Source organism: Halichoerus grypus, chromosome 13, assembly GCF_964656455.1.
Source record: "Halichoerus grypus chromosome 13, mHalGry1.hap1.1, whole genome shotgun sequence".
In the NCBI taxonomy this organism is placed as follows: domain Eukaryota; kingdom Metazoa; phylum Chordata; class Mammalia; order Carnivora; family Phocidae; genus Halichoerus; species Halichoerus grypus.
In genome coordinates this window covers 72087630-72107442 of record NC_135724.1, presented here as the reverse complement: position 1 = coordinate 72107442, position 19813 = coordinate 72087630, and the positions used below count along the sequence as shown (strand labels likewise).

Below are 19813 nucleotides of genomic sequence, written 5' to 3'. Positions count from 1 at the left end.
CTGGCTACTAGTGGGAGGACTTTGTTCCTCCCATGTGGGCCTCACCACAGGGCTGTTGAGTGTCCTCACAATATGGCCACTAGTTTCCCCCAGAGTGAGTAATCTAAGAGAGCCAGGCAGAAGGAACAATGGTTTTTATGACCTACCCTCAGAAGCTACTCTTTGAAATGAGTCACTAAGTCTAGCCTACATTCAATGTTGTGGGGATGAGTTTCCACCTTTTCAAAAGGAGGGTGTCAAAAAATTTACAGACACATTTTAAAGCTACCAGATCATTCCTGACTGCAAGGGAGTCTGGGAAGGCACAGGAGAACAGGATTGTCATGACTAGCTTAGACTAATCATGATTGACTCATCGCCTGGGACACAATGCCACCCAGACAACACCAGGGTTTGGTTAATGAGGAAAGAGAGGGAAGGCTAATGGGAGGCATTGTATCTGCCACAATGATGACGATAAAGATGAAGGGGATTGGGGCTGCCAGATGCCCCGGTATTACATGAGACATATTTATACTAAAACATTTTTTGTTGTTTATCTCAAAGTCAAATTTAGCGGGGTATCTTCTATTTTCATTTGTTAAAAGTCTATCACCCCTTTGTGGGAAATAGTCTTCAATCGTCAGAGAAGGAGGCCAGTGAGGGGGTGGCACTTCTTAGGAAGGGGGAGCTAAAGGAAGCCTGGGATTGCCTAGGGTAGGTTCCTTTGGGGGGGTGCAGGGGAGTGAGGTTGAGGTCTCCTGTGGTCCCAATCTCTCTCCTCTGCTCCCAGGCCACCTCCATATCCACCACCACCAACGCCTCCACTCTGATCTCAAAAGACATCCAGGAAGCTCGAGTAGAGGCATCTCTCTTCCCAATACCCTGATAAACCAACTCACAAAGCCGAAGTGGGGCCTGAGGGCAGTGCTGCTAAATGCATGTGAGTGTTGTGGGAACTTGGAGCCTCGGTGTGTGACCTCAGGCAAGGCCCTTCCCTCTCTGGGCCTCCCTTTCCTTGGCTTTATATAAGCTTTGGTCTAAATCGTCTCCAAGGGCCCTTTTACTTGGCCTACGTGTCTCCCTCCCAAAAGGAAAAACTACAGGGAACAAAAAGACATGGGTGGTTTCTCTCGTCCGGTCTCCAAGCCAAATTCAGATGAAAATGTCCAGTGTGACATGGATTTAATATAAACAGTGGTGCATTGATACAAACACCCCAAAAGGAGTCCCAGATGGGCTATTTTTATCCCTTAAAACACACACACACACTCACTCCAACCCCCATCACCCCCACCCATAAGTTTCTCCAGTTGGTTTTTACAAGAAGACAAGACCTCCAGTTAAGAGTGTTAATTAAACAGCTCTGACTGTGGGCAGGAGGGAGGCTGGCGCAAATCTTCTCTTTGGGAATGATGTCATCACAATTGTGCATTTCTCATGACCCAAGAATGTGAGTGTGTTTGCACTGCACGTCAAAGCCGGTGATGCAAGCGCCTCCTGGTAAACAGGCCCCAGACAGGCAGGCCGTGCAAGGAGGAGCCCCGTGTGGAGGCCTGGCAGAGGCCCAGGGTGCTCTTAACCCCTTCCTGGCAGAACTGCCTGGTGGGCCGCCGAGGTTTGGCTCAGGAGCCTTCTCCACTCAGCCCCTGCTTCTCTCCCAGCCAGGGTCCCTGCCGGTGATAAGCTCTGAATTTGGAGTCAGTGGGACCTGCAATCCTACTCACTGGTGCCATTTGCTTGCTCCAGGGTCTTGGGTATGTGATTCCTCTGCCCTGAGTCTCAGTTTTCTCATCTGAGGAAATGGGGAGATAAATCAGGGCTTCAATTCCTTGTCCTCAACTCTAACAGTCCACAAAGCCCAGGCAACCAAGGGCTTTTCTGGGTATTTGAAGAAAACTCGTGTGGAGGCAAAACCCAACCTGAATGGACTGGGGCCTGGGCAGAACATTTATTGATCCCACTTTGACTCAATACTCACACTTCTCACTACAGCAGTATTCATAGATCTGACTGGAGATGGGTGGGCCCAGTCCCCACTGGGTCACCTTTTAAAACCCCCAAAATTCTGAGTTCTGAAACCCATCCAGCCCCAAGAGTGTTGATCAGGGGTTGTGGGCCGGGGGCAGCTGCCTCTAGCTCATCGGGAGACTTGCTGAGGGACTGCCTGCTCCTGGAAAGTCAGCCCCGAAGGACAGGGCTTAGCTCTGTCCTGGCTGTGTCTCAAGCGGCCAGCTCAGTGCCTGGTACCCAGCAGTCACCAAGAGCTGTTGAATCAACAGCCGGAGTTACTCCTAGCCCCATAAATGCTATGGTGGTGATCATGGGGGGAAACTGAGGCCCAAGCCTGGCTCTTTTCCCGCAGGAGTTCTGACTTTCCCCAAAAAAGGTAGCTGCTCACATTTCTCTGCTGGCCCGCTCACAAACAGTGTGGTGACCCCCCTCTGACATTCCAGGCCAGCCTCCTCCCCCGGCTGGCTGGTTTGCGGGCATCGACGAGTTTTCTTTGGCAGAAGGTTCAGTGGATTGAAAACAAGGGGGAGCATGCGGAAAGCTGGAGGTGGGCAAGGGGTGGTCACGGGGTAGAGTGGGGGGCCGAGGGGTGTCTGGGGAAGCTGAGATCTGTTGGCTGGCCTGAGATCGTGGACCAGACTCTGGGACCCTTCTGAGGACTGTGACTGTGTCAGTCAGCTCCCGTCTTAATCCTAAAACTGGAGAATTATCCAGACCTATGCAGAGCTGCCAGGATGGAAGAGGCCTCCGCAGTGTGGTCTGACTTACTCCCAGCTGCTGTGGAGCCCCGAGTAATTCCCTCTTCCTCTCTGGGCCTTAGCATGGTAAGGTTGGAGAATCCAGCAGAGGAGACCAGAGCTGAGGGTATAGACACAGATCTGGGTCCAGACCCAGACTCTTCCTCTGATTGGAAAGGGAGTTAGGGCAAGTCACATTCCCTCTCTGAGCCTCAGTTACCTCATCTGTAAAGTGGCACTGAGTTATAGGGACGGTGTCCTGCTGGTTGTGCTTGGCACACAGTAGCGATAAAGGAATGTTAGTAAATTAGCCTTGGCCTAGATAACCCTCCTGATCTGATGTTCTATGTTAGGCACTTAGCACAATAATAACTTCATTGTCTGAGCACCCAGTATGTTCCAGGCACTGTGCTAAGTGCTTCTCAAGCATTATTTTATTTCACTCTCCCAATATCTCTCAAATGGGTCCTAGCACTGTCCCCATTTGTCGGAGGAGAAGATGAGGTTCAGAAAGGTGAAGTGACTCTCCCAAGGCTGCACAGCTAGCGAGTGGCAGAGCTGGGATCTGCTGCACTCTAAACACTTCATACCATGGTTTCAAGAAAGATCTAGGAGCTAATTCCATGCTCAGCTCCTTGAAGCAAGGCCACCCCCTGAGGTGGCATATGACCAGTGCAGGGGCCTCAGTTCCCCCATTTGAACCATGGGGAAGATCCTCCCTGCTCTGCTGTCCCCCGCAAGGCTGAGGTGAGGATGCTGGTGACCTTGAAAAGGACTTTGCAGGTTATGAGATGGGACAGACACTCTCAAAGGCTCAGAAAGAGGGAGACACAGGAAAGAATTAACCCTCTCTAGCCACCCGGGCAAGTTTCAGCTCCAGTCGCAGAGGGGCTGGAGCAGGGAAAGTAAGTGAGGGACAGCTGCCTCAGAAAGACTCTGGGTTATGGGGACTGCTCAGAAGCTAAGAACTGTAGGAGAGGGACACGGGGGTGGCTCAGTCAGTTAAGCATCTGCCCTCGGCTCAGGTCATGATCCCAGGGTGCTGGGATCGAGTCCCGCATCGGGCTCCTTGCTCAGAGGGAAGCATGCTTCTCCTTCTCCCTCTGCCTGCCGCTACTCCCTGCTTGTGCTCTCTCTCTCTCTCTCTCTGTCAAATAAAATCTTTTTAAAAGATGTTAAAAAAAAAAAAAAGAACTGAAGGAGAAGTGGTCCCAGTCCTCCCCCCAGGACCTGACCCTCACCACGGTCTGTCCCTCCATACTGCCTCTGGAGTCCAACAGATCAGGGACAAGTCTCAGTTCCACTCCTCTCTGCTGTGCATCCTTTGGACTTCCCGTCTCTAAAAGCTTCACCAGGACCGTAGTGAAGACAAGCCTTGGGCCATGGATAGTGGTTGAATAATTATCTTCTGGCACCTGGTCTGCAATCCTCAAGAGGCTTCTAGTCTGCAAGGAGAGACTGTACATAAAGTGGCTGGCACAGGTAGGTACCCAGTGGATGGAAGGAAGGAAAGAAGGAAGGACAAAAGGAAGGAAAGAAGGAAGGGAGGGAGGGATTGATGGATGGGTTTGATGAGTATCTTGCTCCAGGTCACACAGTCCCGAAGTACCTCTTCCTCATACCTCACACTGGGCACCAAAGATTGCACAAGAGCTGGTAAGCTGGTCCAGGTGAAGGGGACTGCATGAGCAAAGGCTTGGGGTTAGGAATTACTGCAGTGTGGATGAGACACTGGTCTCACATGTTCTCCTTCAGTAACTTGCTCAACAAGATCCCATGAGGAAGGGGAATCTGAACAGAGGCTCTCCCAGAGTCCTCTGGGGCAGAGCCAAGAGGTTGTATAGGGAATAGGGCCCCACGGCCCAGATGAGCAGGCAGGAGCAAGCCCAGCCTGGGGGTCGGGCCTCAGAGGGCCCGGTCTGGCCATATTTGGTTTTCAAGGAACCGGGAAGCTTCTTACAGGCTCTGCTGCCCACACACAGGAGCAAGGCCACCCACAGCTGCTGAGTCAGGCAGGCAGCTGGGGTCGGGAGCAGTGGCCCCACAAAGGGGTGACTGTATGGAACACAGTTGTTCAGAGCCTGGCCTCTAGAGTGAAGATGTGGGTTCAAATCCTGCCTGACTCCAATAACTGTGTGACTAGGCCAGCCACATCACCTCTCAGAGACTCTGTTTCCTTTACAGGTAAAATAAAACAGCAGCAGTAAGGACAAGCACCATGACTGAGTTTACTATGTGCCAGTAGAGCTGAGGGCTCTACCTTGTTTCATTCATATCATGACAGACAAGTATTATCACTGTACCCGGGAAACATCATGTGAGACCAGTGTTTCTCATGCAATCCGCAGTAATTCCTAATCCCAAGAGCCTTTGCTGCAGTCCCCTCTACACGGAGTGCCTCTCTTTCCCTAACCAGCTCTCTGTGTGCTTCAGTGTCCAGTATGACATCCTGACTGTGGGACGTGGCTCTCTCCAGACGAGGAAACTGAGGCACAGAGAAGTGAGGTCACGTGCAAGTAAGAGACATAACCAGGAAGAGCTAGGAAGTACTTAGCAACCTCCCTAATTTCCCATTTCGAGGATTTCATCATTTCCTACTCAGATACCCCCAAATGCCCCTGTAAAACAACTCCTGGCCCCCCCTCTCTCCCTGCTTTCAGTTTCCAAATTGCTGCCAAAGCTTTACTCAGCCCCTCATAAGAGCCCCATGCAGAAGGTAGGCTAGACAGCACCTCCCATTTTACAGATGGGAAAACTGAGGCTTGGAGAAATAAAACGGGTTGCCTGAGAGTTAGCAACCAGCCAGAGGGAAAAGCAGAGTTGGACTGCAATGTTATCTGACTCCCCTTCCAGTGCTCTCTCCCCACCACAGTGAGCCGACCCTCCATGTTCTGAGAGGAGAGCTGTCAACTCTCCTCCCAGTCAAGCCACCCCTCATTGGATGTAAGGATAAAAGAGAAAATTAATCTGAGGTCCACTTGAAAGGAAAGGTCAGGCGGGACGAGAAGGGTATTTTGCAAATAGATAAAGAAATCTGGCCTGATTTGAAAATCATAAAAGAATGAAGTTAATGAACAAGTTATAACAGTTCTGAATCAGATCATCTCCGCGTGACAGGCAGAAGACCAGAACAGCCCTCTAAGCCCATTAGCTCATCTCACTCGTTCCCGAGGTACCTCCTGCCCTACCACGTATCAGGAGCCTGTGCACAGAGCTAGGCGAGGGCTCTGCCCCAGAGGAATCACTACCTGGCCGGTGCTTCCCAGACTCTGCGATTTTACATCCCAGTGAAGTGTTCTCCCCATATGCGGCAACATTTTGTTATTTGTCAAAGAACACTAAAGAAAAGGAAAAATAAAGCATTGCTTTCTACTGTCACCATAAAATTTAATAAGGACTAATCTCAGAATTCAGCAATTAAAAAAAATTACCTTTATAACTCACCACATTGTTCTAGTTTTCTCCCTAGCCGCAGGCCAGTGAAAACTGTATCTAAGTGGGCATTTGGCAATCTCCAGATGCGTGGGAAAGCGAAAACATTTAGGGAAATAATCCAGAGTAGCTATATTCTTTGAGTGTCTTCGGGTTGAGAGCTACATAAAACTATCCTGGCTACCTTAATAAAGATTTATTGGAAGGAGATTTTACTGGGAGATTGGATTCTGGGGATTATGTAGTAGACAGTAGGGACAACCAACCAACGTACACCAGGCAAAGACAGGAAACTCCAAAAACAAATAGAATCCGGTCTCTCTCACTCTCACTCTCACTCTCTGCTTCTCTCTGTGTTACCTATCCTCCCTCGCTAGTGGCGGACAGGGTTCCCCCATGTAGCAGACAAGCTGATGGCTAACAACTTCCATGTTTCATAACACCCGGCACCAGCCACCACAGACAGACCAATCAACTTCTCACTTCCAGTGGGGGAGGGAGAGATCCGGAAAGGTGTCTGATTGGCCCAACTGAGTCAGATGTCCACCCCTGGACCAATCAGCTGTGGCTCGGGATGGGTCTGTAAAAATATGGCGGCTCCCATGAGAAAGTCGTGGTTGGAGTCAGAAGGGGAAAGAAGAGCTAGGCAAGAGCACTAGGTGGGAAATACCATAACTGTCCATTATGAAGATGATAAATGCTCTAATAAAGGTGCAGATAAAGTATTACGGGAGTTCAGGGGGAGAAGACATATCTTCTAGCTGTGGAGATCGAGAAGACCTTCTTGGAAGACATGACTTTTGAGCTGAGAATATGTGGAACATACAGAGATTCTAAATGCCATCTCAAATTAGAAGAGAAAAATAAGCACTGGTAGAGGAGAAGTTATCATCTGAAGAAACTACATATTAATGCTTTACTTTGTCAAGATTTGTATTATTTTTAAAAATTGAGATATAATTCATATATCATCAAATTTACAAAGTTTTATTATGAAATAATTTTAGACTTACAGAAAGTTGCAAAAGTAGTTCAGAGTTCTGCTAAAATCTTCACGTTCTGTACCTCTCGCCTAGCTTCCCCTAATATTAACATCTTACACAACCCTCGTACAGTGATCAGAACCAGGAAATTAACACTAATATAATAATACTACTAACTAACCTACAGACCTTGTTTGAATTTTGCCAGTTTTCCTTTTGATCAAAGCCAGAATCCCACACCGCATTTACTTGTTATGTCTTTTTAGTCTCCTCCAATCTGTGACAGTTCCTCAACTCTCTTTTCTCTTATAACCCGGACACTGAAGAGTGCTGGTAAGTCATTTTATAAAATATCCCTCAATTTGGATGCCTGATGTTTTCTCATGATTAGATCAAGATTATGCATTTTTGGCAAGAATACCACCAAGCGATGTTGTACCCTTCTTAGTACATCATTCAGGGGCTACATTCTGTCAACATGATTATTACTGGTGATGTTAACTTCGATCACTTGGTTAAGGAGGCGTCTGCCAAGTTTCCCTGTTGTAAAGGGTCCCTTTGTAATTAGCAAGCTTCTTGTGGGGAGATACTCAAAGCTACACAAAAATATAAATTTCTCATCATTTACAAAGTGCTATCAAATGCACACTCTCTACTTGTATTCCACAAACATCAGCTGTACACCCACTAAGCACTGGCTTGGTTATGTGTAGCTCCATGAGCTTGCTAGACCTTAGGATCCTTATCTGTAAAATGGGTATAATTCGATCTTACCACTCAGGGCTGCCAAGGATAAAGGGGAATCCTGCTCGCAGAACTGTTCTGCAGGGCCAACTGGGACTACTCATTCTTCTTCCGGGGATCTCAGCTCTGTCGTCACCGCCACCTGCTGTCAGGTCTCCATTTCCATCCTGTGTGCATCCATGCCCGCGGGCTTCTGTCTGTCCTCACCAGCCAGACTCCCTCATCCTATTTGCCAAGCCTTACTTGTGATGTCATTTAATAAGTTTTGGAGACATAAGGTGAGCCCCGTTTCCTTCTGGAATCTGTCTGCAATTTTGGGAGCTGCCTCGAGGTGCCAAGTGATACCTGGAACCTGTAGGTGGCAGGTGGGAAATCTTTTCTCTCATGACAGAAATAAGGGGGAGAAGTAGGAATTGCCTTCCTCCAATAATGCGTTGGCCCTGAAAAGGAAACTCACACCCCACCAAGTATTGAACAAGCTTGGATGGATACTTGTCTCTTACAGAGAGCTCTAACAGGGGCATACTTTAAATGAACAACTTTTTTTCATACTTTCATACTTTAAATGAATAATGTGAAAGGATGAGCTCACCCCTGACCCAACCTCCTAACTCAACAGCACTTCTAATTTGAGAACAGGACTTCAACAAACCAAGAGGGTACAAGTCAAGTAGCAGCTCTCACTAAACTTAGCTGTTACAGTAACTCCTGGGGTTGAATTCAACCCTTTTTAGAGGCAGAAGCCATCATACTTGGCTGTTTCTTTTTGGTTCTTTGTATGAGATTGTTATGAAGATCAAATATAATAAAGGGTGAAGGGGCTTTGAAACTCCCTATAGGGCCAAGTCAATATTGCTACTCCCATTCTGTGCCCCAGGGGCAGCTTTTAGGAACTGCCTGCCCAGAGCAAAGCAGAAACGTTAAAGGTCCCAGCTCTGACATCAGCCCAGACCACCCTCTGCCTTCCTTCAACCAAGCAGATGAGTGCCTCAAAATAGAGTCCCCTAAGGAGAGACCCAGCAGCATACAGGGCATTCCCTCTAGGGTCTGGAGCAGTTTCCTCCTTGACAAGTCACATGCCCGGGTTTCTCCAGCCCATCTCCCACCGGAGGAGCCAGCTGGTTTAAGCCAGACTCCTGCCCTACTAGCACCTGGGTGGGAATTGGTGGCTGCAGCTCAAGACTATTTGCCTATTTTATTGACCTCTCCCCAGTGTATCCTGGAAAACACCCATCTCCTGTAGACCACTGAGGCAACGGCTCTTCTCGAAGGCCTAGGAACCTTCAGGTTTATGAAACATCCTGCTTCTCAGCACTCAGTTGATTCTTGTGGCCACAGACCCAAACTATAATGTGCACATGAATCTCCCTGAAAATCTTGTTGAAATACAGATTCTGGTTTAGTAGGTCTGGGGGGAGGCCTGAGACTCTGCATTTCCAACAAGGCTGGTCCACGGACCACACTTCGAATGCAAAAGGTGTGTACTTCTTGCCAACAGGCTGATCACAAGGAAGTCTGGACACCAGAAACCAATTTGGACTAAAACAATGAGTTTTTGTTCCTACCTTGAGATTTTTATAATCTTCATACCACTTCTGATGGCCTTCTAATAGAGTCCCCTTTTGCTCAGGGTGATCCAGGGAGGTTTCTAGTTTTTGCAAAGAACCTTTCCTAATACCCAAAAGCATTTTGCCCCGCAAAGTAAGAAAGGGTTACTCTTCCTCCGTCCCACTCCATACCTTCCAGCCCCAACCACCACAGCCTGGTTAGACCCAACTGCTTCTCTAACCAAATCCTTTGTGGGGGGGCTTCTGAACATTTAAATCTCCTTCAGCAACATAAAAGAGGTTTTCAAACATTACCTTGGGGATTCCTCATTGCCCTCTCTTAATATTTTTCCAGAAAGAGACCTGAGGTTTCTTTCAGAGCTTCAGTCCCTTTTTCTCCTCCCAGCCCCTTAGCTATATTGTGCATTAATTAGCTGGTAACTAATTACTCCCTAATTGCAAACAAATTTACCCATTATATAGGGGCTCTCACCCACACCAGCAACACGGGTCAGGGGCATCCCTCCCTCTTCCTGTCAGCAGAGACTGGGGGCGGGGTTTACTTTTCCTGGCCCCGCCTCCCAAAGGAGGAATCATTCACCTGATTGGTCAGATTCCAGAATCCTGATTGCTCCTTGGTGAAAAGTATGGCATTCTTTCTTCAAGGTCCAAAATTCCACAGGCCCAGTGGGGGCTTAGGGTAGAACCCCTTTGGAAGACTGACTTCACCTCAGAAGGGAGCAGCTACCCTGGGGGAATCCAGACCCAGGCTGGAGACTACAGAGAAACAAAAATGCAGATTTCCCTGTGAAATTTCCTGATTTTTAAATGTCAATGACAAATTTAAAAAGCTTTTAAAAAGCTGTGTAGGGCGCCTGGGTGGCTCAGTCGGTTAAGCGTCTGCCTTCAGCTCAGGTCATGATCCCGGGGTCCTGGGATGGAGCCTGCATCTGGGCTCCTTGCTCAGTGGGGAGCCTGCTTTTCCCTCTCCCTCTGCTCCTCCCCCTGTTTGTGCTCTCTCTCTGTCAAATAAATAAATAAAATCTTTAAAAAATAAAATAAAAAGCTATGTGGGCCAGACACATGTCTGTGGGCAGGACCTGGCCCACCAGGCACCCCCGGGGTGCAGTGGGGCTTGGTGAATGCCTAGGGGTAGCAGGGATGGAGAGGAGTCAGAAAGGACACTAACTACATCCTGGACCCTGGAACACGATTACCCTGGCAAAGTTGTACTCCACAGACACATATCAAGCAGGGTTCTGTGCTAGATTGGGGGGCGGTGGGCACAGAGCACACTGTGAGGCTTCACACTCCTCCAAGGCCGGGTGGGAAAACAACAGGAGACCTGGGTTCTAGTCCCGGCTTGCCCTCCTGTAATTGCTTCGTGTCCTCGAGTTAGTTCATCATCTCTGGGATTCAGCACACAGCCTGGGTTGGCAACAGGTTAACTAAATCGTGGGAGGGCAGATCATGAAGGACCTTGAGCGTCCGTGTTGGGAATTTGGGTTGGATCTGATTAGGGGGTGGAAGCCATTGCAGGGTCTTGAGCAGGAGAATGACCTTCTGAGTAAAGTATTTCAGGAAAGTGAATCAGGCCACCTGTGCAGAGAAGAGGGTCACATACCACCCAGGTGTGGGGTAGTGAGATAGCAACTAAAGCTTATGCAAATCAGAGCTTATCACTCCTAGCTCAAAAGCCTTCAGTGGCTCCCTCCAGCCCTCAGTGAAGTCCTTCCTTCTTACCATGGTCCACAGGCAGGACCAACTTCACAGGTGTATGATCTGTGCAGTTCCACAGGGCCCCATGCTTGGTTTAATGCTCTACTGTCACCATGTTGAAATTCTTAATAATTTTTGAACAGGGGCCTTCCTGTTTTCATTTTGTACCAGACCCCACAAATTATACAGCCAACACCACCTACTGGGACACTTTGGCCTGGCTCCCGCTCCCCTTTCCCTTCTTATTCCCACCCGACTCCTCCCTTACCCTTCAAACTGCAGTCACATTGGTCCTCCAGCAGTTCCTGGAGGTTGTTCCTGCATTTGCACTTATTACCCCTGCCTGTGACACCACCCCTCACCCCAAGACCAACTCAGTTCTTTGTTTCTTCTTAGCCTCCAGATCTGAGCATAATTATCTCCTGAGAGAGACCTTCTCTGACCTCCTAGGATTATCCATTCAAAACACAACTTTATTTAAAGTAGGTCCCCAGGGGGCGCCTGGGTGGCTCAGATGGTTAAGCGTCTGCCTTCAACTCAGGTCATGATCCCAGGGTCCTGGGATCGAGCCCCACATCGGGCTCCTGGCTCAGCGAGGAGCCTGCTTCTCCCTCTCCCTCTGCCTCTCTCCCTGCTGATGCTTTCTCTCTCTCTCTCTGTATCTCTGTGTCTCAAATGAATAAATAAAATCTTTAAAAAAAAAAAAAAAAAGTAGGTCCCCAGGATGTGCTCCCATGGTGTCATGTGGCCCCTCCTTCACAGAGCTCACCCGAATCTGTGATGATAACTTTATATGGTGCTCTGTCTGCCGAGTCTGTCTCCCCATCCAGACTGTCAGCTCTGTGAGACCTGCCAAGTTTCAGCATATGCTCATGAACCTCTGTCTGGCGGGCTGCAAGAGGAGGCTCAGAGATGGCTTACATGGGGAAAAAAGGAGGGGAAGCCTCTTCTTACCCATCTTGGACCTTTCCTTCTGTGTGGGCAGACATTTGCAGAATGCCCGGACCACACACCCAGCAGGGTCTGCGCTGGCTCTGGCCTTTCCCCAGCTGGAGCCCATTAGCTCCAGACCCTCTCGCCCTGCCCCTTTCTCAGTGATGGGACGATCCTAGGGGTGGATTGGGAAGGGGACGCATTTCACAGGGCCATGCTTTAGTCTAAAGGAAGCAATAATGAGGGCATTTCAGACCTCTGCCAGCAGAACAGCCATGGGTGTTTGGGGGCTTAGTGCTTATAAAGGTTTGTTGAGTGACTAATATCCAAGCAAGGAAAAGTTTTCTTCTCTTAACCAAGTAAATAAGACCATTCACACCACAAGACGTAGAGAGAAGAGACAGAATTTGCAAAACATAATAAATTTGTTGACCCTGGCAAGATAAGGTCAGAAACAGCATCACATCTGCACAGGGGGCTCATATTTACTAAGCAGTGCCCACTACCAGACTCCAAGCTGAGCTCTTGACACTCACCAGTTCCTGAATGCTCACCCCAACCTTATGAGGTTGGAACTATTCCTCTCCCCATTCTGTGGATGAGGAAACTGAAGCCCAGAGAAACTGAGGAACTCGCCTAATGTCACACAGTGACGAAGTGACAGAGTTGAGACTTATATACCCAGATCTGTCCTGAACCCTTCACTACCACAAAACAGCTACTCAGCTGGCTCGCTGTATAATTTGGGGCAAATTCCTCTACCTCTCTGAGCCTCAGATTCTTCACCTATAAATTGTCCCCTATTCAAACCACCCTGTGCTAGGTGCTAGAATTAATTCTTTATAGGTGTTAATTCTCTGCTTGGCCCCCTCATGACAGCCTGGTGAGGGAGAGAATGTGGCAGAAACAAGGCTTTGTGTTCTCCAACCTATTCCCTCTTCCTGGCACACAAGAAGGGCACAGCCTCATCTTCCCTTGCAGTTAGTAGAGTCATATGGCTACATTCTGGCCAATGAAATTACACACCACCCCTGGGCAAAGCAATTAAGAGTGGGTGAGCCTCTTTTGATTTCTAGGCTCCCTTTCCACATACAGAAGACTCAAAAATGGATTCCAGGGAGGGTGTGAGGGAGTCATTGCTTGGAAGAGAGGTGCCTTCCAAGAGAGGTGAGTTACGAGAGCCCTGCCCCTTATCAGACTTTGTGTGAGGGAGAAATAAACTCCGATTGTGTTAAGCCACTGAGATTTTTGGTTTGTTACATTAATTACACTGAATAAAACTGTATACCAGGGGCACTTGGCTGGCTCAGTTGGAAGAGCATGCGAATCTTGAGCTCGGGGTCATGAGTTCAAGCCCCATGTTGGGTATAGAGATGACTTAAATAAATAAATAAACTTTAAACTGTATTCCAGTTATTAATTGCCACAGCAATGCTGCATAACAGATCACCCCAAACTTAGTGCCTTAAAACAGCAACCATTTATTTAGCTCATGATTTCACCAATGGGCAATTTGGGCTGGGCTCAGCTAGAGGTTCTTCTGGTCTCAGTCCGGCTTGCGCATTCATCTGTGGTCTGCTGTGGGATCAGCTGGTGGCTGACGAGCATAGCCTTAGCCAGGACAACTCGTTCCTGTTCCGGTGGTCTGTCATCCTCATGCAGGAGACCCAGCTTTGTTCACATGCCAGCTGAGAAGGTTCCAAGAGAACAAACAGAAGCTACAAGAGCTCTTAAGAGTCCAGGCTCAGAACCAGCAGCGTCACATCCCCTGCATTCTGTTGGCCAACATAAGTCATATGGCTGAGCCCTGATTCAAGGGGTGAGGAAACAGATTCTATCTCCTGATGGGGGGGGGGTTTCAAGGTCACATTGCAAAGGGTCTTGCTTAGAGGGAGCAAAGCATTGCAGTTACTTTTGCAAACAATCTACCACAGAAGGTATTAGTGCCCCCCATCTGAAAGACGAGGAAACTGAGGCCCAGGAAGATGAAGTAGATAGTAAATGGAAGAATCGGGATTTAAGCAAAACCTGAAGATCTCTTCATGCCCTAAGCTTCGCTGGTGACTCTGAGGACTGGTCCTCTTTGGCCAGAAGGAACCTCTCCACCTCTGCTAGCTGAACCGAGAATCCAGCATCGTAGCCTCCTGGGGAAGAGGCCCCCAAATCTGGATCTTGCTCTAGCCTTTGGAAGAACAGGGCATCTTTAGAGAAATTTGAGGCTGGGGGACATCTTGAGCTCCAAACCTGAAGCAGCTGTGACTTCAGCGAGCTGGGGCTAGCAGACAGGTCTTCCCCTCCTGGCCTTCATACATCAGATGTCCCTAAAGACCTACCTTGCTGTGTGACCCAGGCATAGCCCACACCCTCTCTGTGCCTCAGTATCAGAGGGCAAGGTGTAAAGAGATAAGAGCTCAGCCTCTGGAATCACAGTAATGGGTTCCAATCCTGACTCACTTGCTATCTGTCCTGGGCAAGTCCCTTTTCCTCTCCGAGCCTCCTATTTCCCTCTCTTCTATAAAATGGGTGCAAGAGGAGTCCCCACATTGGGGGCTGTTATGAGAATTGAATGAATGAATGCATCATGTAAATGCACACTATAAATGACCTACTACCCCCAAGGTGGGCTTACTATCTGGCAGGTGGTATAGTATCATCTCAGCCAAATCCCCATTTTAAGAGGAGAAAACAGACGCTTGGGCAGGGGATGCAATTTGCCAAGGCCACACAGCTAAGGGGTAGTGATGTCCCCAGCATACTCAGGTTTGTCTGATTCCAGAAGCCAAGGTCTTAACTTCCTTAGAGTTTGGGAGTCCTGGGTTTGAGTCTCGACTCTGTCTCTTGAGCCATGTGACCTTGTGCAAGTCCCTTTTCTCTCTGGGGTTTTTTTTTTTCCTCATCTCAGTAAATGACAATCTGCCCCTAAAGCCTCCTGTTGTTTCCTCAAATGGGAAAGTACACGAAAGTGCTTAGCACAGCATCCAGGACAGACACGTATGTGCTCAGCAGTTGGAGGATGCCATAACCATCAAAGGCAAGTTGCTTAACGCTCTGTGCCTCAGTTTCTCTATCCCTCAAATAGGGCTAATAACAGTCTTAACTCACTGGGGTGGCCGTGAGGAATGAATGAGTTCCTGCGGGCTATGCCTTAGCACAAAGCTTGGCACCTGTATGCGCTTCATAAGCACTTGCCGTTATTTTTAAAGTTCTGAAACCTGTTCCAGGCCAGCACGAGACAATGGGGGACCCCAGCCCTCCGCGGGCTGCAGCTTCAGGCGCTGCCTTTGCTGCCACTCAGCTATTATTAGGCCCAGAGTCCTCATCTCAAATCCAGATGGGGAGCTACAAGGGCAGGCAGGGCCGGGCCTGGCTGGCGGATGGTTGGGAAAGCTGCTCCGGAGGCCGGTTTGGGTTTAGGCCCCACCCCGCCTGCCCTCCCTCGCCTGCAGCGGGTCCAGCCGCCACGTCTCCACTTGGCTCTGAGGTCTGCACCGAGCACTCCCTCCCACCGTGGCCGCCTCCTCTGGGAAGGTTCAGAGCATTTCCACAGCCTCAGCACTTTTCTACCCCACCCAGAGAGGCCAGGCCTGCGTGGAAACTACCAACTGGACCCTGCTCGCCTCTGGAGCCTGAAAAGGGGCCCTCTCCCCTCCCGCCTAGAGGTCCTTCTGTGCCTCCTGTGAGGGTTATTGGGTCCCTCAAGGGGAAAGGGCCACACAACGGGGTTCAGAGCCCAGCCCTATCACCAACATGCTGTGTCAACTTGAACAAGTGACCTTCCCTCTCTGAGCTTCAGTGTCTTTATCAAATGGATATAATCTGAGCATCTACCTCACGGGCCGTGGTAATGATTAAATGAGTGAATGGCATGTAATGGGCACTCAGTATGTGCCAGGTGTTGTTATTTCATGCCTGGGTGTGCCAGGCCAAGGGGGAAACAAGGGATTTGGGAGGCTGGGGATCTGGGGTGCAGAGTGGCTCCCCCTCCAAGTTGCTATATGACACGAAGCCTGTTCCCTGCCCTCTCTGGGACTCAGATTACCTATTTGGATCACAAGGTAGGCATCTAGGACTCTACAATGCCAAGATTCAGCTGCTAGGCTGAATAGTTAAGAAACAGAACAAGAGCCCATGTGGACAGATGGCAGATCCCAAATGGCAGACAGCAGGGTCCTGTGGTTAAGAATGAGGATTCCAGGTTCAAATCCTGTGTGAGGTGTGGGCATGGCCTGGCCTCACTGGGTCTGTCTCCTCTTCTGTATAATGATGGTCCTACCTCACAGGACTAGAGAGCTATGAAGGTCTTGGTAATAACAAAATTGCCACTCATGTATTATAAGGGGGATCTGGAGCCAGGCTCCAACCCACTGAGCAGCAACTGCATAGAGCCTCTGTCATGAACTTAGATAGATGTCAGGCATCAGGGACCCCCCAGAAGTCACAAGAGGTCCAGGCCAGCCCACTCTGAATCCTCTCCTTTTTCCATGAGGCATCTCAGGGCCCTTTCTCCTTCCCAGAGCCCACTTGCCTCCAAGTTTCCAAGGAAGAGTCCTCCTTTCCCATCCTTCAGCACTTAAGGCCAGGCCCCCTTCTCCTCCAAGGCCGGAAGTTTGTCTGGCACTGTCGCTCAGAGAACACAGCGGCTGGATGACATCATAGAGGAGACAGCCTTGCCAAACTGGTTTGCCAAACAGGTCCCCAGTCCTATTCCTGGGGCTGCTGGCCATGACCATGGGAACCTCCAGTTCTGCCCATGAGGAAGAAGGTTACAGCCCTTGGATCCCACCAACCCCAGTAAGGACCAGTTCTCCTCAAGGACCTCATGCTCCAGCTTCACCTGCTTGACTTTTCCCCAACAAAATCCTCATAGTCCTACCTCCCTTCCTGTGTTCATGCTGTTCCCTTCTCCAGATTGCCCTTCCCATTCCCTCAGCATGCCAAACAGCAAGTGAGGGCTTCGTTCTGTACAACTTTTTCTTCTTCCCTGCAAAGGGAAGAGTCCAGATACCGTGTCTCTCCCTACTCTGACTAGGCTGTGAGACCCCAACAGCAGGCCCAGCTCCAACCTATGTCTAACCCTCCGCTCCGCCCCGCGCCCAGCAGCCCCTGGACTCCCTCATAGGCCCCAGGTTCAGGCCTTGGCTGGTCTCACAGCCACTTGTGAGCATACCCCAAGGTGGGGTCTCCCTGAAAGTCTTGGGATTTTATGTTGCGTAGTCTAGGGGGGAAAGGGATTAGGGAGCTCAGGCCATAATTGTGCAGATAAGGAAACTGAGGCTTTGAAGGAACCAAAACTTTGCCTGGGGCAGAGCCAGCGCTAAGACCCATCACCCCTCTTGCCTTTTGGCAGGACCCTAGCTGGAGGGAGGGGAAGCCAGGGTGATTCAGGGATCTAGCGCTGCCAGCTTGGTAAAATATTTATTCTCAGACTCAGGCACTGGAGCAAAATATTACCCTTGGCCCCTGAGCTGCTCCAGCCACTCCCCGCTCTGCCAGTCCAGGACTGGACCTGGAGGAATCTGGACCCTTTTTGTTATAGCCCCTTGCCTCGGGAAGGCCTGAAACAGGCCAGTCAAATCCCCTCATTTTACAGATGGATAGACTGAGGCCTGGTCTCCCCAGTGCCTCCAAGATAATGTGCACTTTGCTCACCTGGGATTCAGGGCCCACCCCCGTCTCCATTTCCTGCTTCATCCCAAACCCATCTCTCCTCCTTTTCCTACTTACAAACCTCCCGGCCTTAACTCATACCATTCCCCTGCCACAAATTCCTTTCCATGCCTTTCCCCATCTTCTCTGTGTGATGGATTTCTTCACACCCTTTCTCAAGAATCAGTTTGCAAATCACCTCCTCTGAGAAGTCTTCCAAGATTTCCCCCATCCTAGAGGCAGCAAGATGGAGGCAGGCCCTCCTCGTGGGATGTTTACTCCTTCCTGGGCTGTAGCTGAAAGCTTCCCCCGGCACTGTACCCGGCTACCCTTTGATCTTTGTTTTGCCACCACCGTCATCCCGCCCCACCCTTTGCAGGGAAGAAGAAAAAGTCAGGCCGGTAGGTCTGGAGGAGGATCCCAGCCCTGAGGGCTTGACAGCGGGGAGGGACCTACGCACCTCTTCCGTACCGTCAAGACCTGGTGAGCGCGTGTGCGACATATTAAGTCCGCAGGCACAGACTCACCCGTGTGGTTCCTCCCAGCCTGCGGGGCCAGGGGGCGGGCTAGCACGAAGCAAGCTATTCATTGGAGCCGCCAGCCGCCACACAGGCAGGCCCTGAGAATCCCAGGTAACCTAGGTGTGCCCCACCCCAATCGACCGTTCCCAGGGCAGCACGAGGTTTGAAGTGGGACCGAGTTAGCCTTGGAGAGCGCTGCCCCTCGTTCTGGTAAATAAGATGGCATCTAGGTCAAGTAGAGAGGGCCTAGATGGGGCCCTCCCAGAAGAAGGGGACCTGGAACCATGGCCTCCAAAATTGGGATCTGTTTGCTCCTCCTCCTGTGTGACCTTCACAAGTCTCTTCCCTCTCTGTGCCTTGATTTTCTCCTGTGTAAAGTGGAACCACGCCTCAGGGATGTGGGGATGAAATAAGATGACACCTTTTAAAAGAGTCTGGGAGTGTACTGGCCCTCTCTCTAGATGCGGGTGGGGTGGGGTGGCTGGGCGGTCGGTCACAGAGGATCTGGACAGCAGGGCTGCGGGGCTCTGCTGGGGCAATAGGCTGAAACCACTTCCCCATTACCCCACATCACAGTGGGTAAAAGCAAATTCTGGGCTCAAAAGATGCTGGGATGAATTACAGTTCTATTACCTATCAGCTGTTGTCCTCAACTGTAAAATGGGACAGTAACCCTGGGCTCAAATGGTCGTTATAGGGATTTTATACCTGGTACATGGCAAGTACAAAATAAATGAGTTGGTATTGTTTTTATTTGACAGACAGGACTCCAGACCCCACCTCCCGGGCTCCTTGAACAGGTAGGGTCCAATGACCCTGGAACTGTGAGTCGGTGGGAGGGTCCTGGGCCTCCAGCACGAGATACTGTGGGGCCGTCCTCCCCAGTGGATCTGAGCTCTTGGGTCCCCTGGCTAACTCCTGGTGTTGTCTTGGGCATGTTGGCCTTCTCTGGGCCTCAATTTTCCCCATTTATTGAATGAGAGCCTGTACTCCGTATTCCCTCTAGCGCAACCAGAGGCGGACCCTGAGGGGCTCGGAAGGAAAAGCATGACAGATGAAGGCAACGTCAGTCCAAAGGTGTGTCGACTGGGAAAGGGTTGTTGTGATTGATCCTGCTCCACCTGAGATGCTCCTTGAGATGCACCAACATAGGGTCGACGTGCTGCCGGTCACAGTCCCTGCTCTGAGGTGGCCGGGACCAGGTGTCCCGAAAGCAGCCTGGGCGGCAGCCAAGCCCACACGCTAACGCGAGAAGGGGGCGGAGTCGGGGGAAGGGACAAGGTCTCAGGAACAAAGAGGAGGGCGGAGAGGGGCTGTTCTGAAGACTCCACGAGTCGGACGAGCCCGGGCCACTTACTCCGGCTTTGGGCGCCCTCCCCGACTTTGGTGCGAAGCTGCGTCCTCCTGCCGATGCCTGCCCAACCAGCCAAGGTCGCGGCAGCAGTGGCCCCAAGACTACGATCCCCTACAACCCGGCCCGCGTGGGGCGGGACCTGACCTGGGGGCGTGGCCGTCAAATTGAATTTCCCCAATGGGGCACGAGAATGGGCGGGACCCTC

The 19813-nt window shown here is 50.3% G+C and overlaps 1 long non-coding RNA gene across 1 annotated transcript; it reads right to left on the bottom strand.

Moving 5' to 3' along the window:
• Positions 1-13548: 13548 nt before the first annotated feature.
• On the bottom strand, positions 13549-19714 carry LOC144379797 (uncharacterized). The gene is made up of 2 exons (XR_013443183.1): positions 19612-19714; positions 13549-13775 (listed from the first exon to the last, which is right to left on the bottom strand). It is a non-coding gene; the product is annotated as an uncharacterized LOC144379797 (long non-coding RNA).
• Positions 19715-19813: the final 99 nt, after the last annotated feature.